This window comes from Pristiophorus japonicus, chromosome 1, assembly GCF_044704955.1.
Source record: "Pristiophorus japonicus isolate sPriJap1 chromosome 1, sPriJap1.hap1, whole genome shotgun sequence".
Lineage (NCBI taxonomy): Eukaryota > Metazoa > Chordata > Chondrichthyes > Pristiophoridae > Pristiophorus > Pristiophorus japonicus.
In genome coordinates, this window is record NC_091977.1 from 335,225,740 (window position 1) to 335,245,770 (window position 20,031).

The window sequence follows — 20,031 nt, forward strand, 5'->3', positions numbered from 1 at the left end:
TAGCATATGCCTGAGAACATTTTTAATATGCCAACCTATTCCTAATTCAGCACAAGCGGCCTCTTGCTCTTCCGCTTGGCATCAGTGCATTTCTGGCGGTCTAGACCTATGTCTGTGAAGCCTTTGTAATTCACTATCACTGAAAACATCTAGGCCTCTATCTGTGAAACTTTGGGGGGATTTTACAACTGTTGTGTTGAAGTTTTCATTTTTTTAAAATACAACAACAAACGAAGTGCTAATTACTTCAGGTTTCCATTGGGCAAGCTTGTTCTATAGGAACATATTTTGTTAGCTCCATTGTTAAAAGCCTGGCCTGGAGTTTCCACTCGATTGTGTTGATTTTCTCAGCACAATTTGCCATAGAAATCGATGTAACTAGCACAAAATAAATCGCTGCATTTTAAGCGCCATTGACGTTCAATGCAACTGGAGTTCCGCCATCTTTTGCGCTAGTTTAAAAACATTGCCCTTGAAGCCGCCCCCATCCACAAATCTGGCCACACCCCCAAGATGAATTAATCACCATTGCGAGTTTCCGCTAATTCCACTCATTTGTGGGTGTTCGAGGAGGCTATATAAATTAAGTTGGTTCTTTTGGGCACAAGGACACTAACAGGAATGTTTTAAAAGTTTTTGAATATATATTTTTTTTAATTTAATAAGAAACTGACTACTGTACTCCAATATACTACAACAACTTATATTTATATAGCACCTTTAACATAATAATAATAAGGCGCTTCACAGGAGTGTTATCAAAAAAAGATTGACATCGAGCCATATAAGGAGATATTAGAGCAGGTGCCCAAAAAGCTGGTCGAAGAGGTAGGTTTGAAGGAACGTCTTAAAGGATGAAAGAGAAGTGGAGAGTCGAAGAGATTTAGGGAGGGGATTCCAGAGCTTAGGACCTAGGTAGCTGAAGGCATAACAGCCAATGATGGAACGTTTAAAATCAAGAGTGTTCTAACAGGAGTTTGTGGCATGAACTGAAGACAATGGCTTCAGTCTTCCCAATATTTAATTAGAAGAAATTTCTATTCATCTAGTGCTGGATGTCAGACCAGCAGTCTGATAGTATAGAGATGGAAGAGGATTGGAGAGAGGTGGAGGAAAGGTAGAGCTGGGTATCATCTGCGTATATGTGAAAACTCATGTTGTGCTGCTGGATGATGTCACTGAGGGGCAGCATGTAGATGAGAAATAGGAGAGGGCCAAGGATAGATCCTTCGGGGACACGAGAGGTGACGGTGCGGGATTGGGAAGAGAAGCCATTGCAGGTGATTCTATGGTTATGGCTGGAAAGATAGGAATGAAACCAGGCGAGTGCAGTCCCATCCAGCTGGACGATGGGTGGAGAGGAGTTGGAGCAGAATATTGTGGACAACCATGTCAAAGGCTGTAGATAAGTCCAGAAGGATGAAAAGGGATAGAGTATCTTTGTCGCAGTCAATTAGGATGTCATTTGCAACCGTGGTAAGAGCAGTTTCGGTGCAGTGCCAGAGGTGGAAGCCTGATTGGAGAGATTCAAAGAAGGAGTTCTGGGGAAGGTGGGCATGAATTTGGGAGGCGAAAATATGTTCAAGAACTTTGGAGAGGAAAGTGAGGTTGGTGATAGCGCAATAGTTTGCAAGAACAGGTTGTTTTTTTGAGGAGAGGTGTGATGACAGCAGATTTGAAGGAAAAGGAGAAAGTACCTGAGGAGGAAGAACTGTTCACATTATCCGTTCACATGGAAACCAGGAAGGAAAGTTGGGTGGTCAGCAATTTAGTAGAATAGGGTCAAGAAAGCAGGAGGCCGGTCTCATTGACAAGATGAGCTTTGGAAGGGCAAGAGGGAAGATAGGAGAGGAAATAAGATGAATATGTAAATTTAGAGATAAGGCAGGGGAAAACAGAAAGGAAATAAGGTCCGGTGAGCAGGAGGAGAGAGGGAATTGAAAGCAGAAGTAGTTAAATGGATGTTGCTGATCTTTTTGAACAAAGAAGTCCATTGCAAGGTGCTGCAGTACAGCGGGACCTGGGGGAACTTGTGCATGAAACACAAAAGGATAGTATGCAGGTACAGCAAGTGATCAGGAAGGCCAATGGTATCTTGGCCTTTATTGCAAAGGGGATGGAGTATAAAAGCAGGGAAGTCTTGCTACAGCTATATAAGGTAATGTTTAGGCCTCACCTGGAATACTGCGTGCAGTTTTGGTTTCCATATTTACGAGAGGGGATATATTTGCTTTGGAGGTAATTCAGACAAGGTTCTCTAAGTTGATTCTGGAGATGAGGGGTTTGACTTATGAGGAAAGCTTGAGCAGGTTGAGCCTTTGGAATTCAGAAGAATGAGAGTTGATCTTATCGAAACGTATAAGATTATGAGGGGGCTTGACAAGGTGGATGCAGAGAGGATGTTTCCACTGATGGAGGAGACTAGAACTAGAGGGCATGATCTTAGAATAAGGGGCTGCCCATTTAAAACAGAGATGAGGAGAAATTTCTTCTCTGAGGGTTGTAAATCTGTGGAATTCACTGCCTCAGAGAGCTGTGGCAGCTGGGACATTGAATAAATTTAAGACAGTTTCTTAAACGATAAGGGGATAAGGGGTTATGGGGAGCAGGTGGGAAAGTGGAGCTGAATCCATGATCAGATCAGCCATGATCTTATTGAATGGTGGAGCAGGCTCGAGGGGCCGTTTTTTTATGTTCTTATGTTCTTATAAGCTCCTCACATTTATTGTTGGAAGTGAGGGAGGAGGAGACAGGGGAGGATGGTTTCAGAAGATGGTTAGTGGTGGAGAAGAGAAGCCTGGTGTTATTTTTGTCATCCTGAATGATCTTAGAATAGTGGGCAGTTTTAGTGTTGGAGAGCAGGATCCAGTAGTGCTTTATGTGATCGAGCCAAAGGCATTCACGTCTGTGGCATTCAAGGGAGCGGAGATGAGGGGTACACCAGGAGGAATGACTAGGGTGAGAGAGTGCAATGATTTTAGTGGGAATAGCAGGAAGTCAATAGCTGCAGAAATGTCAGGAAGACTTGTCGGCCAAAGACTAGGTAGTTGGGAATTAGAAAGTGCAGTGGTAAGGGACTTGAAGAGTTTTTTCCAGGGGCAGATAAGAAAAGAAGTAGATTTAGGAGGAAGAAGGGGAATATGGGTAGAGAGTGATATTATGTTCAGAATAAATTGACAGGACTGTATTGCAAGCTCAAACTGTTGTGACCTTGGTCTCTTTATCCAGACTCCAGAGTGGGGAAGCAGCATTGTGAATCACCTTTTATACCTGCTTGCCCCAGGGTGCACAGGTTACCCTTAGGTCTCCCACAGGTATGCCCCCTAGTGGCAAGTCTTACATTTTGGTAAGGTTTACATATATACATAACATCACTCCCGCCCAAAGTCTTATGTGCGAGTTATTTGCCAGTTGAGGTGATCTGGCGCCCCTGGGTCGATCGCCTGGGTTGAAGTCCTGACGTGGTGGGTTCATCCTCGTGGTTGACAGCGAAGTTGATCATGTTAGTGGGTTACTGGGGGCCAGGTCCTTTCACAGTGGTTTCTTGTTATCTGTAGTTCGCAGTTTGGTCTTGTCCAAATGCTTTATGCATTAGTCCAGTATGCGGTTTTCCAACCAAATGCTCCGTTTTCATCACATACACTCCATTCGCCCCCTTGGCTAATGCGGTGCTAGCAGCCCAACTGGGACCCTGATCACGGTCTACGTCTTGTATTCTGATGTCACGTGGGGGGGCCGTGCGATCATGGTGCATTCTCTGCTGATGGCCTAAGGAGGGCTCGGTTCTGAGTGATTCTGTCTGGTGACTGCGTAGCACCCAGGATAGCCGGATCTGTAGGAAGTCTACCGTGACACGTGTGGTGCTTGGTTTAGTGATTTGGGCTGCCTGCTCTGGGCTATTGTCGCTGACCCTGAGGACTAGCAAGCCCAGGATGGCCGGAATGGCCTTGAGACTTTTGGTAGTGGCGGGAAGCCCAGTGATCCCCGTGGATCCTGGACTGTAGTATGGGGGCCCCGGACCACCGACTGTGTGTAGCCGCCCTGCCTTACTTTGCAACGTTGGGATGGACCTTTCGTCTCTGCGACGGATAGGTTGCCACATCCCGCCTAGCAGTTCACCTTTGGCAGGCGGTAACATGGGATCCTGGCTGGTCCAGGTCCTAAACTGGGGAGACGTTACTGTTGACCCCTCGCTTTCTAGCACTTCCATGACCGTGAGTGGGTCTGCAGGCTGCGTTATTTCCACCCCGGCGGTGGGCAATGGTAGCCAACTGAGAGCATTAGTACCGTTCTCAGTGCCTGGCCCGTGGCGGATCATGTTACAGTGCACAGACAGTGTTAGACATTCTTGAAACAACGCATCGAAAGTGGTGCCTCTGCTCTCCCAAACTTGTGAGATGAGCAGCTTGTCTGACTCGAGCACATATTGGGACATTCTTTGGTACATCTCTTTAGTCCCGTGAATACAGGCTGCTGCCTTGTTTAACTTATTGAATACATGTTCAATCGTTTGGGGCTTGCCTGCTACTTTTGCTTGCTGCACAACACTCCCGACCCCGTGCAGTAACATATCACTTGCTACGAATACTTTGTTAGATACATATACAATTTGTTGGGGTTTGCCCGCTACTTCGGCTTGCTGTACAACACACCCGACCCCGTGTGATAACACATCACTTGTTACAATACTTTGTCAGATATATATATACAACCGGTTGGCGTTCACCCGCTACTTTGGCTTGTAAGGCGCTCCCGACCCCATCTAATTGTACATCATTGGCCGTGAAAGACCGCTCACATGGGTTACATAGTGCAAACAACTTATTGGAACATGGTGGGTTCCTGGCCTTCTCGGCGGCCACCCCTTTACCTTTGCCCCAAACTTCCTTGCTGGGCGACACTTTCCTCCATTTCGTTGCGGCGACCTCCCATGGTCTGGATACTCTCTCGTCCCGTGGTCTGGACGCTCTCTCATCCCGTAATCTGGACGCACCTTCGTCCCGTGGTCTGGACACACCTTTGTCTCGTGGTCTGGACACACTCTCGTCCCATGGTCTGGATGCACTCTCGTCCCGTGGTCTGGATGCTCTTCCATTCCGTGGTCTGGATGCCCTCTCGTCTGTGTCCGTGATGCGAACTGCTGTGATCTTCCTCCCCAGGGATTTTGCCTCTGGCGTCGGGAAGACGCATTCGGATCGTTTCGGCCGGAGTCCCACTCTGCATAGTTGACCTGGAGTCTCTTCCATCATCGCGAAGAGGTCGTCGGCTTTGGGTGGTAGTGTAAGGGGTTTTGGGGAGTGTTGTGCCTTGGGTGTCTCTCTCTGGGCTTCTGCCCTCGCAGCTTATGCCTGGCCTGTGAGGTACCCTGAGTGCTGCAAGAACACTCCTGGAGAGACTGTGACCACAGCTTATGAAGGGAGTTTTGAGACTCATGCATCCCCACAGTTTATGACTAGCCTGTGAGTCAGTCAGTCAAAACACTCCTAACCCCTTTCTTCCCTAGCCTGTGGCACACAGTTGAGCGTTTACGAGGCACTCCTGGCTTCCCTTACACTGTTCTGACACAAGACTCATGATCAGGAGATGTAATACAACAGAACTGAGACGAGGCGATTCCAAGAGGAACTTTAAGCTTCCAATTTATTTGACAAGGTGTATCTCAACAAACAGCAATACACCAACAAAACAATCCTCCTAAATCCCACTAAACGGACACAACAAAAATTTTTACACAAGTTTAACAGCAGTGCAATGCCCAACCTCCCACCTTCCTGACCTAACTGAGTTGGGAGTTCTGGGGATTATACTCACCACAGCCTTTACAGTCTTTCCAGGTCAAAACGCGGTTTCGGGGTTCTCTTTTTGCTATCTTCAGGATCTTGAAGTTACTTTTTCGGTTGTGATTTTGGTTGTTGTTGCGTCTGGTTGTGCTGTGGATCTACCTGAGTCCAGATCCTTGTGGAAAAAGAAAAGGTTCAGTCTCCAGTAGCGAAAGGAGGCTGAACTGATGCCGTCTCGGGATGGTGGTTTGCTTCTTCTGTCTTCGATGTCTTCAGACACTGGTCTTCCTTCTGTGTCGAAAGGCTGACTGCCTGCTGGAACACGAGAACAGAACAACTTGTCGGGGCAGAAACCCCTTCTTATATCCAGTTATCCAGCCAGACTTTCGTGCTGAAATAAATCCTTCCCATTGGTGGGCTTGTGATTTTTGAAAAATGCAGCAGTGTTGGATTTCGCGGGGGTTTTTCCACTGGCCATCCCTGATGTTAACCAAATCAAGGGTTGAGTAGGTGTTAATTGGGTTGGCAGTGTGTAGGCCTCCTGTAGCCATTGTGTAGGCCCCCAGTTTGTTTTAGGTTCCCTAGTTTTCTTAAGGCCTGCATAATATCCCTCCATAGTGTAAACGTGGGGGAGACAATAGCCTGGTATCGGTGATGAGTCAGTCCCGAGTTTTCGAGCAAGGGCACTCCCATTGGTTTGGAGTCCCTTGCTTCGGGCTGACTCTGTCCCACCATTGGCCCTCCGGTGTCCTCCCCTGTCCAATCACTGCCCTGCCAAGGCCTCACCGTCTCGGTTTCAATCCACATCTGGTTCTGGGTTCCCCGTTCCTTCCAGGACACTGGCCTGCGGCAGCACAGACAGATTCCACAGCTCTTTTACTTCTGGGTAAACTGAGGGACTTTCATCCTCCCCTACAGTGGATACTGCGCCTGTACCACTGCTCGGTTGATCTTCACCTCCTCGTGATCGTGATGAGCGGCCTGTGCCTCGGGGATCTGCAAATGGATCTGCACTTCCATGCCTGGTTCAACTGAAGGTGGGGGTTTGCTCAGCCTTTGAGAAGGAGAGACGTTGTTCGCCGGAGAAGTTACGCAGAGGTCTTCCCAGTTCCATCGAATCTTCCCCATCCACCTCCTACCAAGCAGCGTTGGCCCATCATCTAAAACAATCCACAGTGGTAAACCGTGCACTGCTCCCTCATGGGATACTCTTATGTCCGCACTACCAATAACTGGTATCAGTTCCTTGGTGTAGGTGCGCAGCTTTGCCTGAATCGGGCTCAGCTTGGGTCGCTGTGCTTTGTCGCCCCACAGCCTCTCGAATGCCTTCTGGCTCATGACTGATTGACTCGCCCCTGTGTCTAGTTCCATGGAGACTGGAGTGCCGTTAAGTTCAACTTTTAACATTGTCGGAGGACTTTTGGTGGTGAAGGTATGTATCCCATATACTTCCTCTTCATCCTCAGGTTCAGTTGCCTCTCCTGCTCGTTCATTGTGATCCTCGCTGGATCAGTCTTCCTCTCCTGACTCTGTCACGTGGTGAGTCAGAGATCGTTTGCACATTCGCTGGAAGTGCCCCATTGTTCCACAGCCCTTGCACACATAGGGCTTGAATCGACATTGATGAGCACCAACATGGTGCTAATGGATACGCATTCATGCCCCACGGTGGACTCTGTGTCACTCTAGGCCTAGGTCTGCAGTCGTGTGTTCCCTGTCCTGTGTCGTTCCGCCTGCTGAAAACATTATTTTATGCACAGTACTTGCTGGTGAGCTTCGATTCTGTGAAGATATCTGTTTCATGTTATCGCTCGTGGCTATGAAGGCTTGGGCTATCGTGATGGTCTTGCTCAGATCTAGGGATTCGGCAGACAGCAGTTTGTGAAGAATGACCTCGTGGCCAATTCCAAGCACGAAAAAGTCCTGCAACATTTCCCCTAAGGATCCTGCAAATTCTCACTGTCCCGCAAGGAGTCTTAGGTCAGCGACAAAACTCGTCACGTTCTGGCCCTCGGAGCGATGGTGTGTGTAAAAGCGCTACCTGGCCATCAGGATGCTCTCCTTTGGCTTGAGGTGTTCCCTAACCAGTATGCACAGCTCTGTGTAAGACTTGTCCGTTGGTTTGACTGGTGCCAGTAAATTTTTGAGGAGGCCATATATTGAAGACCCACATACGGTGAGGAAAATCACCCTGCGCTTGATTGCCGTCTCAGCCTTGTCCAATTTGTTGGCCACAAAGTACTGGTCGAGGCGCTCAATGAAGGCTTCCCAATCATCCCCCTCAACAAATCTCTCAAGAATACCAACGGCAGCCATTACCGCATGAAAGTTCGTGATCTGTTTCTCGTCAATTTGTTATGTTCAGAATAAATCCACAGGACTGTATTGCAAGCTCAAACTGTTGTGACCATGGTCTCTTTATTCAGACTCCAGAGTGGGGAAGCAGCATGATGAATCACCTTTTATACCTGCTTGCCCCAGGGTGCACAGGTGACCCTTAGGTCTCCCACAGGTGTGCCCCCTAGTGGCAAGTCTTACGTTTTGGTGAGGTTTACATACATACATAACAAGTGATATAAGGAAATGGTTAGAGATTGCCTTATCAGTGATGGTTACAGAGGGGATAGGGAGGCCACATGAGATGATAAGATCGAGGGGGTGGAAGTTGTTATGAAGGGAGAGATAAAGGGAAGAAATGAAGGCAGTGAACTCAGAGGGTTATGGAGCAAGAAGAGTTGAGGTGGAGGTTGAAATTACATGGATGAGAAATCGCTCAGTGATGAGGCTGAGGGAAGAAAGCAGAGAAGATTAAGAAAATAGGTGGGTAGTACAGAATAAGGATTTTAATAGAGAGATGTGAGGAGTGAAAGAAGGTGAGATGCTTGAAGGAGGAGACGGTGCCGGAGGCGTAGGGAGACAGCCCAAGGTATGATTTAGATATAAGGGCTACAGCACCACCATGGCGGGTTTGGTGGAAAGTATAGTCAAGTGTGGAAGCTTCATTAAGGGAAAAAGTACCATTACTCCTCAATCATGTCTCTGTTAATGCCACAATGTCAATTTGATTGTCCACAATAAGGTCATGGATGGCCAGGTCCTTATTTACAAGTGAACGTACATTTTGAAGGGAAATCTAATTTACTGGTATAGTCCAGAGAGGCAGAGCAGGGAGGGACAAGGAGGAGGTTGCCGAGATTAGCTCGTAGCAGGTGCTCAGGACAGGGAGAGAGTGAGATAAGGCAATTTAGGTTGCTGCTAGCTAGGAGGTGGCGACGAGTGCCTCGGTGAGCCTTTCGAAGGATGCCAAGAGATGCACAGAGGGAAGCTGTGGAATTATTTAGGAGGGAGTCAGGCCTTGATCGGCGGCAGGAGAGCAGGAAGGATGATGAGTAGTGGAGAATAGGGGTTAGTGAGGATAGAGTACATGACTGCCGAGAAAGAAAAGACAGCATGAAGGCTGGGGGAGGGTAATGAAGAAAGAGGTAAAAGGGAGAGATAGATGTGATGGAACTTGGGTTCGTAGCGGCAGCCAAAACACGCATATGTATGGACACGGGGAATTAAGTTGCAAAGACATGATTAAATGATAAGTTATAAAGCATGATTTGAGTTAGGCTGAAATGATTTGAGTCAGTCTGAAAAAGTTTATATAGTCAATGACCCATTATAAACTAAATGGATCTGTATGTATTTTTTTAAAGTAATTTTCAAGAATTTATATTTGGGTTATAGGTGGTGGATTGACACGGTTTTATAAATGCTTATTTTTTTGAGATAAACCCATTTTCAACTGTATTAACCAAAATGTACCAAGGGACCAATCTGAAGTATATCAGAGAATATTTAGAGATCTGTGGAAAATGAAACACAATAGTAAGTTTGAACAGTCCAGTTCACTCTCACGGCCAGTTCAGATTTTGAAAGACTGATTTACTGATCTATGACGTGGGAATCGAAGTATTTCTGTGGTCAACCTCCAAGATTTGACATCAGAAACAAAATACAATTCCTGTTTAAACATTCTGTGCATTATGTCCATTGGGGCAGTGAAAGGTGAGTTAACTTCTTCATTAGTTCTAATTTCCTTTATTTCTTTAAAAGTTAAAAGTTTAAGGCCTAGAAATTTGTAGTGTTAGGCTTGTTTCGGGAATAAAAATGGCAGCTACCATACTCCAACTGCTGCCAGCGGGTCCTATAGCGGCTGTCATTTCAGGCTAAGCGGCAGTGCTGCCAATGTCCACGCTCGCTCGCAATGTGGATATTATGCATATTATGATGTCAGTGAGTGTGCAAAGCTCACCTGACACCTGATCTGCCATTATGGAGTGCGCCGCTCAACTTACCGGACTGTGTTAATTGCGACCAGCTGACCAAGCGTTGACAAGCAGGAACAGGCTCCAACAGTGTTATTTAAAAGAATCATCAGCAACAACTTGCAGCTGACATTTTTGTTCAGTTTGACTGGCTCTGTGGCATTCTAAACTTTTTTCAAGGTCCTAAGGTGACAGATAGTATTGGGGCCAGTGTATTAGGAGGCTCAGCTTCAGCAAGGAAGTGGTCACAGAAATCTGCCACCTCCTGCAACCAGACCTGCAGTTTCAGAGCACCATGACCATGGTTCTTCCAGTGGTCCTCAAGATCACCGTGGCCCTCAAGGGTAGCTGCTCAGAAACAAGGGCTATCCACTCTGCACCTGACTCATGACTCCCCTCTGCAACCCAACAGTCGTGCCCAACACTCATTGTTAGCGTTAGTGTTTTCTTAGAAGAATCACTCAACACTCAGGGTCGGTTCCAATGCTGAAGCAGCTTTTATTACGCTCAGCGGGAAGGAAAAACTCAGGACCGTATCCAGGTTTCTCTTCACAGAACAAAGAGTTACATGTACCTTTATATGTTTTACAACAGTTACAAAACAGCTTACTGCAGTTACACAGCTCATCACGGCTGGACACAAGCCAATCACAACGATTATAGATTACATATAGGTTCTTTAATCCAATAGAATTCTCCTAGTAACCAGGGAACCATTGTCAATTTGGGTTGATCGATGACTTTATATGTTCTCTCCCTAGTTCTTTCATCTGGGAGAAATAATTGGTTTGTAGCCTGGTTTACAGCAAATGGTTTCCCTCTTATCTTTCTTCCTGGGGAATTAATTGGTTTATGGCCTTGTTCACAGGAGATGGCTTCCTTCTTATCTCTGCCTTCCCAGGCATTCCTACAGTGGGCCTCACAGGGTTATTGCTCGGTCAGTGAACGTTCAACAGTTCACAGCTTGACTACCTGGTTTCCCATCATGCCTGGGCAGCCATTTTATGTGTGTGTCCATTTAAGCTTATGTGAGTTTTAAATATCCAGCAGGTGCCTAATGCCTAAGTCTATATATATATCTACTCTCTACAACAATTCCCCCCTTTCGGTAAAGGGACTAGTCCTAGTCCCCTTTTAACCGACCGTACTGCCTTTATCTGATATTTGTGCACTGCCCGGTACTCCTTGCCTCAACGTGCTGGCCAGTCACGCGGTTTCAGGAGTCCCGGTTGCTTAGATCAAATTAACAAAGGCTAGCTCCTCCCGTCCCCTTATCAAACAGGCTTGTTTAATATCCAGGGAACGGTGATTGGTCCGTTTCCGCCGTTTGTGGCGCCTGCATACCTGGCAGGCCATCACGCCCCATGTTATTGCTAAGATTAATTGTATCCCGACCAGTGTGTGTGAAATAATTCGGATCCATGGGTGGATGTTCACATTTATTCCCCAGTCCCAGACCTTTCTCCACCAACTCTGACTTTGTAAGTCTACCTCGGTATCTTCTTCCAGTTCTTTGATTTTAGTTTGTAGCTGGTGATAGAGTTTTACGGATTGCCCCACTCTGAGCCTTAACTCCCGTAATACCTCCGTGAGATGTGGGATAGGGACCTGCTCTGGCTCGTCATAATCCTGCAAATGATCATGGAGCTGATCAGTTACTTCAATAACTTCGGACTTCCGGCGCCTAACCTGGGTGATATGCGCTTGCCCGATCGCGACAGGTCGTAGTGGTGTAAAGCAAAAGTTTGGCTGCGGTATAGGGCACTGCAGGTCATTATACTGGTATGAACTCTCAGTAGTAGAGACGCAGTATCTTCCCCTCCCTCCGTAGCCTGCCCTCGCGAAGTGCATGTGTGCGGGCACTATTTCTAGTACACACCCGTTGGTTCGGTTAAACCCGCACTCGTCTAGTTCCCCTCGGCCCACCGGGTGAGGGCATACTGTGATTTCCCCCCTTTGCTTGCAATCTGCTAGGGAAATCCCGGTAAGTATGTTGTTTCGACGAACGGCAGAGGTGGTGGTTCGGTAGTAGCGTATGGAGACATTTTCCCGTATTACTCCGATATTCTCTAGTTGGTATAAGGGGAACGGCCCTGAGTCCGGCGTTGCTATAGGGATCAACAGGACTATCCCTATCCCGGTAGTCCTACCCATCTGGCAATCTAGAATTGCGGGGTATACTCGGGTCAGTCCCTTCAGAGTACAATTATCCAGTGTCCCCCTTTGGTTCGCCAACTGAGCTAAATGTGAACTGTCTATCCAATCGGGTACTTCCCCGCGTTGGATCTGGTCGAGGTTGTGGCGGATCTGTCCCACCATCCACAGACCATAAGCATGACAGAGTTGCCCCTGTCTTTGCTTTATTGTATCTTCTTGTTCTCTATCAATGAGGTGATTGATGGTTTTAGCGTGAGCTTCCAGGACTGAGATGCCATCCAACTGGATTTCGACACCCTCCTTTCCTAGGTTGGCCTGGTCTTCCTGGTTTTGCTCCACCCTCTCCAATAACCCCTTCATCACCCCTTTAAGCTGTTCTACCCTCTCATTTAGCCCTTGTATGTCTATCGAGTTAACTACGGAGGTTCCTGTATTGAAAACGGTAGCAACATCATTTACTATTTCCCTCTTCACCCTGGGTGCTAACCCCTGTCCCCGGAACTTACTGGCACCCATTGCATCGGCAGCCTGCTGCATTACAACTTTACTTAATACATTGTACATCTTCCTTGACTGTTCGGTACAATATTCCGGCATCTGGATGCCTGAAATATTGATCAGAACAGGCACAAATTCATGTTTAACATTATCATACAACAGTTCCCCCTCGTTGTACATTACAATCCCATTTTCTGGTCCCTTAGTAGTTATTGCTGGGATTGTCCCGGAGGCGCGCAAATTATGCCGAAAGTGCATTCATCGGGCCCTTTGACATCCCTCCGTTTAATGCAGCTGCTCCTTATACCCGTGGAGCACTGTACACATACCCGGTCCTTATTAGGATTCACTTGTAACCATGCATTAAAATAAGTTCTGTCCTTGCTCCAATCCTTAGTCGCTGGAACACATATTCCGTCCGTCAAATTGAACAACACTCCATAGTTCATGTAATTGTTTATTTCCAGCGTGCTCTGCTGTCCGTCGGTGTTGCCCAGGGTACGTGCATGTCGCAGGGCTATCCATATTACGAGTAGCGTCGTCCGTATTCCCATCTCGGTAAGTATTATCTGTAATTTTAAACAGACGGCCTGGTCGTCACCAGGGGTTAAAGTTTTTTTTTCCTATGAGTGTCCCGGTCACCCTGCAAAATCAGAAGCACAGGGTTACAATTGAATCATTTCGAATTGAATCTGTGGGGCGTTCGCCCGTGTCTTTACCCACTTAAATATTACCCAAACTCCTATTAACATTAAAGCTAAAGCTATTCCTCCGAACACCCCTTCCGAAAGGGTGTCTAACCACTCCTGGTACTTTACAGCATACCATTCCGTCTCGTCTAGGCGTATCACCCTTGGTTCGGCCATTATTCTTTTGGGTTATACCTTTTTAGTTGTGACCAGTGCTTCCACCGGCCTTTCCCTTTCATGTCGACACATGCACACGTGTCGCTTGTCAAAATGATGTCATACGGTCCGGTCCACCTCGGGGCAAACCCCGTCCTGCCTGGAGTGACCTGTACTAATACTTTGTCGTCTACCTGTGGGAGGGATGCGCGGCCTTCCCGTTGTTTTGGGTCTCCAAGTCCCGTAGGGCCTGTTGCTCTACCACCTCTTTCCTTAGTTCCTTTAGCTGTGAATCTAATTGTTTTACATATTGTTTAATCCGATCTCGTAGAGGCCCCATTTCCTCCCCCCCTGTTATGATCCCTTCAGGAAGTCTCATGGCCCTTCCTGTCATTAATTCAAAGGGGGTCAGTCCTGTGGTTCGGTTAGGGGTAGCCCTAAGTCTCATTAATATGCAGGGCAAAATATCTACCCATCCCTTCCCGGTCTCTGTTATAGCTTTGGCAATTGCTGTCTTAAGGGTACGGTTCATTCGCTCCACCATTCCTGAGCTCTGGGGGTGGTACGGGATGTGGAACCGTTGTCGGATTCCAAGCAGACCGCATGCCCGCTTCATGACCTGTCCTGTGAAGTGCGTCCCCTGGTCCGAGTCAATTTGAAGGGGCACTTTCCACCGTGGGATTATGTCGAATGCGATAATCTGCGCTACCGTGGATGCTCCGCAATCCCGGGTGGGAAAAACCTCAACCCACCTGGTAAACTGATCTACAATAACCAGGCAGTATTTCTTTCCCTGACTGGTGGGTAGGGGTCCTGTGAAATCAATTTGTAGATTCTCCCACGGGCCCCTGGGACGTGTCTGATGTGCCATTCTGACCTTTACGGGTCTGCCTGGATTATGCTGTGCACATACTATACAGCGCTGGCAATGCTTGGCCACGTCTCGTCCTACCCCGGCCCACCACCAGTCTTTGAGCAGACGGCTCGGCATTCCGTCTCGCCCAGTGTGGTCCGGCTCATGGTGTAGCCGGAGTAGTTCGGTCTGGATTGAAGACGGGGCGACTGCTTGTAATCCCTTCCTCCACACCCCATCCTCCCCAATGCTGGCCCCCTTGCTTTCCCATTGTGACCGTTCCTCCGAGCTACTTTCTTCCTGTATCTTACGGACACTTAGCTCTCCTGGTCCTATCACGGCCACTTTAATTATCTGGGGCTCATCTTCTTCTGCCGCGCTCCTAGCTGCTTGATCTGCCAGCATGTTTCCCCGTTGTTCCCTGGTCTCTACCTTTTGATGTGCCTTGATCTTTATTACTGCTGCCGTCGTAGGCCTTTTAACGGCTTCGACCAGCTCCCGAACTATATTCTCGTGTTTAATGTGTCCCCCCCCCGAGGTTATATATCCACGTCTACTCCACGCTATCATATAATCGTGTACTACCCCGAATGCATACCGGCTGTCAGTATAAACATTTACACGCTTCCCCTCTGCCCATTTGAGGGCTTTGGTCAGCGCTACCAACTCCGCCACTTGGGCGGACACTGTTCCTTCCAGTGCCCCTCGCAGGAGGGTGACACCATCCTGATCTACCACGCCCCACCCGGTGCGGAATCTTCCGTCGACATATCGTCGGGACCCATCAACGTAAAGGGTTAAATCGGGGTCCCTCAGAGGTTCGTCGGCTATTCCCCCTTCTGTTCCTTCGTCTATCTCAGTCTTGCAGCTATGGGGTTCACCTTCGGTTACTATTCCCTCCGCGGGATTAAAGCCTATATCTCTAATTATTTGTATGGACTGATCTTTGGGTAATAGTACTGCCTCCCAGGTAGCTCGTCGCGCATCTGACACTGTTTTTAACCTCCCGGTATTTAGCAATTCCACTATGGTGTGCTTCGTGTGTAAAATTATCTGCCCCGACATTGTGACTGGTTCGCATATCCTGGCAGCCCAAGCGGCACAATCGAGGGCAGCCACACACCGATGGAGTCCCTTCACTACCGGGGACTCTTGTGTTGAGTAATACGCTACTGGTCTCATTACCCCCCCTTTCTCCTGGGTTATGATGGCGCTATAAAAACCTCCATCGAGATCGTAATGTACATGGAACGGCTTTGTCATATCCGGTAGCTTCAGCGCTGGGGCTGCCACCAATTCGGCTTTTAATTTCCCATAGGCTTCCTCTTGCTCCGATCCCCAGTCTACCTGCTCTGTTCCTGGTTTTCCTCCCTTCACTAGTCGCTGAATGGGTTCGGCTATGTTCGCAAATTGAGGAATGAAATTCCTGCAATAGTTGAACAAACCCATCACCCGCCGCACTGCCCGGACTGTAGTTGGTCGGGGCATATCAACGATGGCTGTCTTTCGGTCTGTCGGAAGAGTCTTTTTTTTTTCCTGACTGATATCGTGTCCCAGATGTCGAACCGTGGCTTGTCCGATCTGCGCCTTTTTTTTGGATTTATTTTAAACCCTGCCTTATCTAGAGTCCTTAGGACCATGGCTACGGCCCCTAAATGCTCTCGGTCACTTGATGAGGCTATTAGGATGTCGTCCACGTACTGAAGGATTGTACTATTATACGGGGTTAGGTTACATGATTCCAAAGCGTTACTCATGACTCGGTGGAAAATGTTCGGGCTGTTATGGAATCCCTGAGGGAGTCGGGTCCATGTGTATTGTCTATCTCTGGATGTAAATGCGAATCTCTCCTGAGACTCCGGGTCCAGCGGGATTGACCAAAATCCGTTAGCGATATCTAAGACGGTGAAAATCCTATGTTCCGGATTCAGACCGTTGAAGATAGTCGCTGGGCTGGCCACAATCGGGTGTTCCCTGGATGTAACTTTATTCAGGGCTGTGTAATCTATCGTTAGTCGGTAGCTTTCATCCGGCTTTTTAACTGGCCACATCGGGGAGTTTGTGACTGACACGGTCTGTCGTAGTATGCCCTGTTCTACCAGGGCTTGTATTATCCCCTCAGTGGCCCGCATGGCCTCTGGTTTAATAGGGTACTGCTTGTGGGGAGGGTGTACCGGTCCCGTGACCTTCTCCGGTGTCATGTCCACAAGTCCGCAGTCCTGTTTGCTTTTTGCCCAAACTCCCGGGATAGCCTGACACAGTAATCCCAACATCCCGTCCTTAGACCAGTCTCTCTTCAGAGTATCCGTTTTACCTAATGTGGCTATGTTCTTTACTAGTGCCCATTTCCTGGCCACTTTATCCTTATACCCTTTCGTACCTTTCCAGGTTACCCGTTTTCGCTGCGCATCCACTATTGTTCCTAATTCGCGGAGTAGGTCCATCCCTAGTATAGTTCCCTTTGAGTTTTTTTTCTATTAAGAAATCCAAATTAATAATGTTCAGTATAAAACGGCTGTCAATGGAAAGGGTTAACTCCTTTCCAGGTTTGTAAGAAGACCTGATGTCATTACGTGACTTCACGTAATCATCTGAGAAAAAAAAAAGTCTTTGTGCCTTCAAAACTGGCTTCGAAATTAGAAATCCGTTAAAAACAGCATAAATCATTAGAGTAAATTCCAATGTTTTCTTAACTTCTAATTCAAGTACTTGCCAAAGAATTTTTTTTTTTTTAATTGTTTTAAAACAAGACCACACATACAATAGCGATTTTGTTTACTGAAATTCAATTCTGTTTTTTTTTATTTCTCTCTTTCTCCTCGTTATCTTCAAAACCCTCCTGCTTGTTTAGACTGTTCGGGACATTTTTGATAAACACTGTCCATTTTAGAAATCTTTTCAAACTGCATTGAAACTTTTGAAAATTCGAATCCATGTAGAGTGTTTTTTACTTATTCCAATTATATTTTTTTTTCTCTTCTAATTAAACCAATATCTTTTTCACAGCAAACATCAACTAGTATCTTTATTTAAAACTTTTTTTTTAGAAGCTCTTTTTTTTTTAAAGCATTCTTTATCTCATTCCGAGACTAAATTTATGTCTTTCAACCCAATCAATCATTGCATGTTTTCTTTCGGCAAGTAAGTGAGCATGTCAAATAAATATTTTGCTCAACAAACCTATTCTTTATTTGTTTATTCTCCTAGCTCCGTAACTTATCATCCGAATAAATCCACACCTGCGTTTCTAACTTAAATGTCTTAAAACTTCCCACATACAGGACAACATTACAAAGGGTTTAAAAAAAAAGACTTTCACTCTGTTTCTAAAATAAACAGACACTTGCATTCCTCTTCCAACCAGGCTTTCGGAACATGAAAACATAAAACAAAAATTCATTCTGCAGTCAAAAATCACACAGACACTTCTCACTCAACGATCAGACATTTACAACAGTCTCTCTTCTTGTTTTGGCCGGCTCTATTTTTGGATCCATGACCTTTCAGGGAATTCGTAGTTTTATCTAAATAATTCCTCACATAACTAATTCCTGAGGATTCCACCCTGCTTTAATCATTTTTTCAATTAGCTTCTTTTGTTTTTCCGCCAGGTGGCGGGTAAGCGACCCTTCTGGTCCCCACTCGAGTTTACTTGTTTTCATGGCCATTCCTGGGTAGGACTGGTATCGTTAGGAATCTACTCTCAGCGGTCCGCTTTCTTTCTAGCGCGACTTGTAGTAAACTGTCTCTTGGCTACTGTCAGGTCACAAGTTCTGCTGTTACACAAACTTATACAATTCTTAAAAACGCGTTTAAGCAATTCCCGCAGTGCTCTACGTATCCTTAACGACTACCTACCACCGCTCAGCCCGTTGGTCCGACCCTGTTCACAGGTTTGGATTCCGTTAGCCGCTGTACACTGCTTGGTTCTATCCCGGGGTATTTCAAATTACACTACTGGGTCCGGAAGATGTCTCTCGGTATCACGATCCCACGGTCTAAGTGTGTTCCCTACGCCTACTTGGTTCCTGGCCGTCACGTGGGACAAAAGTCCTCTTAATTCAGGCTCAGGCTAGGCGTTTGAGATATTAGACCGTCTCCTCATGTCGATCAACCAGCTTCCACCTTCCGCACCCTTTATACTTGTTTTTTATACTCACCCGGGTTTTTTCCAAGGGCGTCCAGCGACTCCGGGAAATCCCGTCGACTACGCCATTGTTAGCGTTAGTGTTTTCTTAGAAGAATCACTCAACACTCAGGGTCGGTTCCAATGCTGAAGCAGCTTTTATTACGCTCAGCGGGAAGGAAAAACTCAGGACCGTATCCAGGTTTCTCTTCACAGAACAAAGAGTTACATGTACCTTTATATGTTTTACAACAGTTACAAAACAGCTTACTGCAGTTACACAGCTCATCACGGCTGGACACAAGCCAATCACAACGATTATAGATTACATATAGGTTCTTTAATCCAATAGAATTCTCCTAGTAACCAGGGAACCATTGTCAATTTGGGTTGATCGATGACTTTATATGTTCTCTCCCTAGTTCTTTCATCTGGGAGAAATAATTGGTTTGTAGCCTGGTTTACAGCAAATGGTTTCCCTCTTATCTTTCTTCCTGGGGAATTAATTGGTTTATGGCCTTGTTCACAGGAGATGGCTTCCTTCTTATCTCTGCCTTCCCAGGCATTCCTACAGTGGGCCTCACAGGGTTATTGCTCGGTCAGTGAACGTTCAACAGTTCACAGCTTGACTACCTGGTTTCCCATCATGCCTGGGCAGCCATTTTATGTGTGTGTCCATTTAAGCTTATGTGAGTTTTAAATATCCAGCAGGTGCCTAATGCCTAAGTCTATATATATATCTACTCTCTACAACACTCATATAATGAGAGCCATGCTGCCACCAGGAACATCACTGAGCAGATCATCGGGCTGCCGAAGGAATGATTACGCTGCCTTGACCGCTCGAGAGGTGCTGTCTAATACTTGGCAGAGCGGGTGTCCCATTTCATGGTGGTCTGCTGCATGCTCCACAACTTGGCCATCATGAGGTCACAGGGATTGGCAGACCGCCTCAGAAGAGGATGAGGGCGAGGAGGAAGAGGAAGAGGAAGACGAGGAGGAATAGAGGAGGCAGGCAGCAAATTCCTCTTCGGCGTGGGCTGTCCGTGAGCGCATCATCAGACTCCGATTTGAGTGAATGAAACCCCAGATCCTCATTGCTCACAACATCCTCATCAACCACATCCCCAACATACCATCTGTCTGTCAGGGAATATCACAGCATCCTCCTAGTCACAAAAGCTGAAATGAGAGCCTCCAGAAAACAAAGGTTCCAAACAAAATTAATAAATGTATCACTATTCAATTCACAAATACAGTACAGTTATCAACTAATCACCCTTGTGCAATCCCTTGGCGCCTATTGTTCTTGTACCCTTTCCTGCTTTGGTGCACCCCTGCAGTGCTCCCCCTATCACTGCTGCATGGCTGGTGGAAGGCTGCTTCATGGGGGAGACTTCAGATGGCTTTGCAGGATGTCCTTGACCAGCTCTGGAACTAGAAGGCCCGACTGTAGACT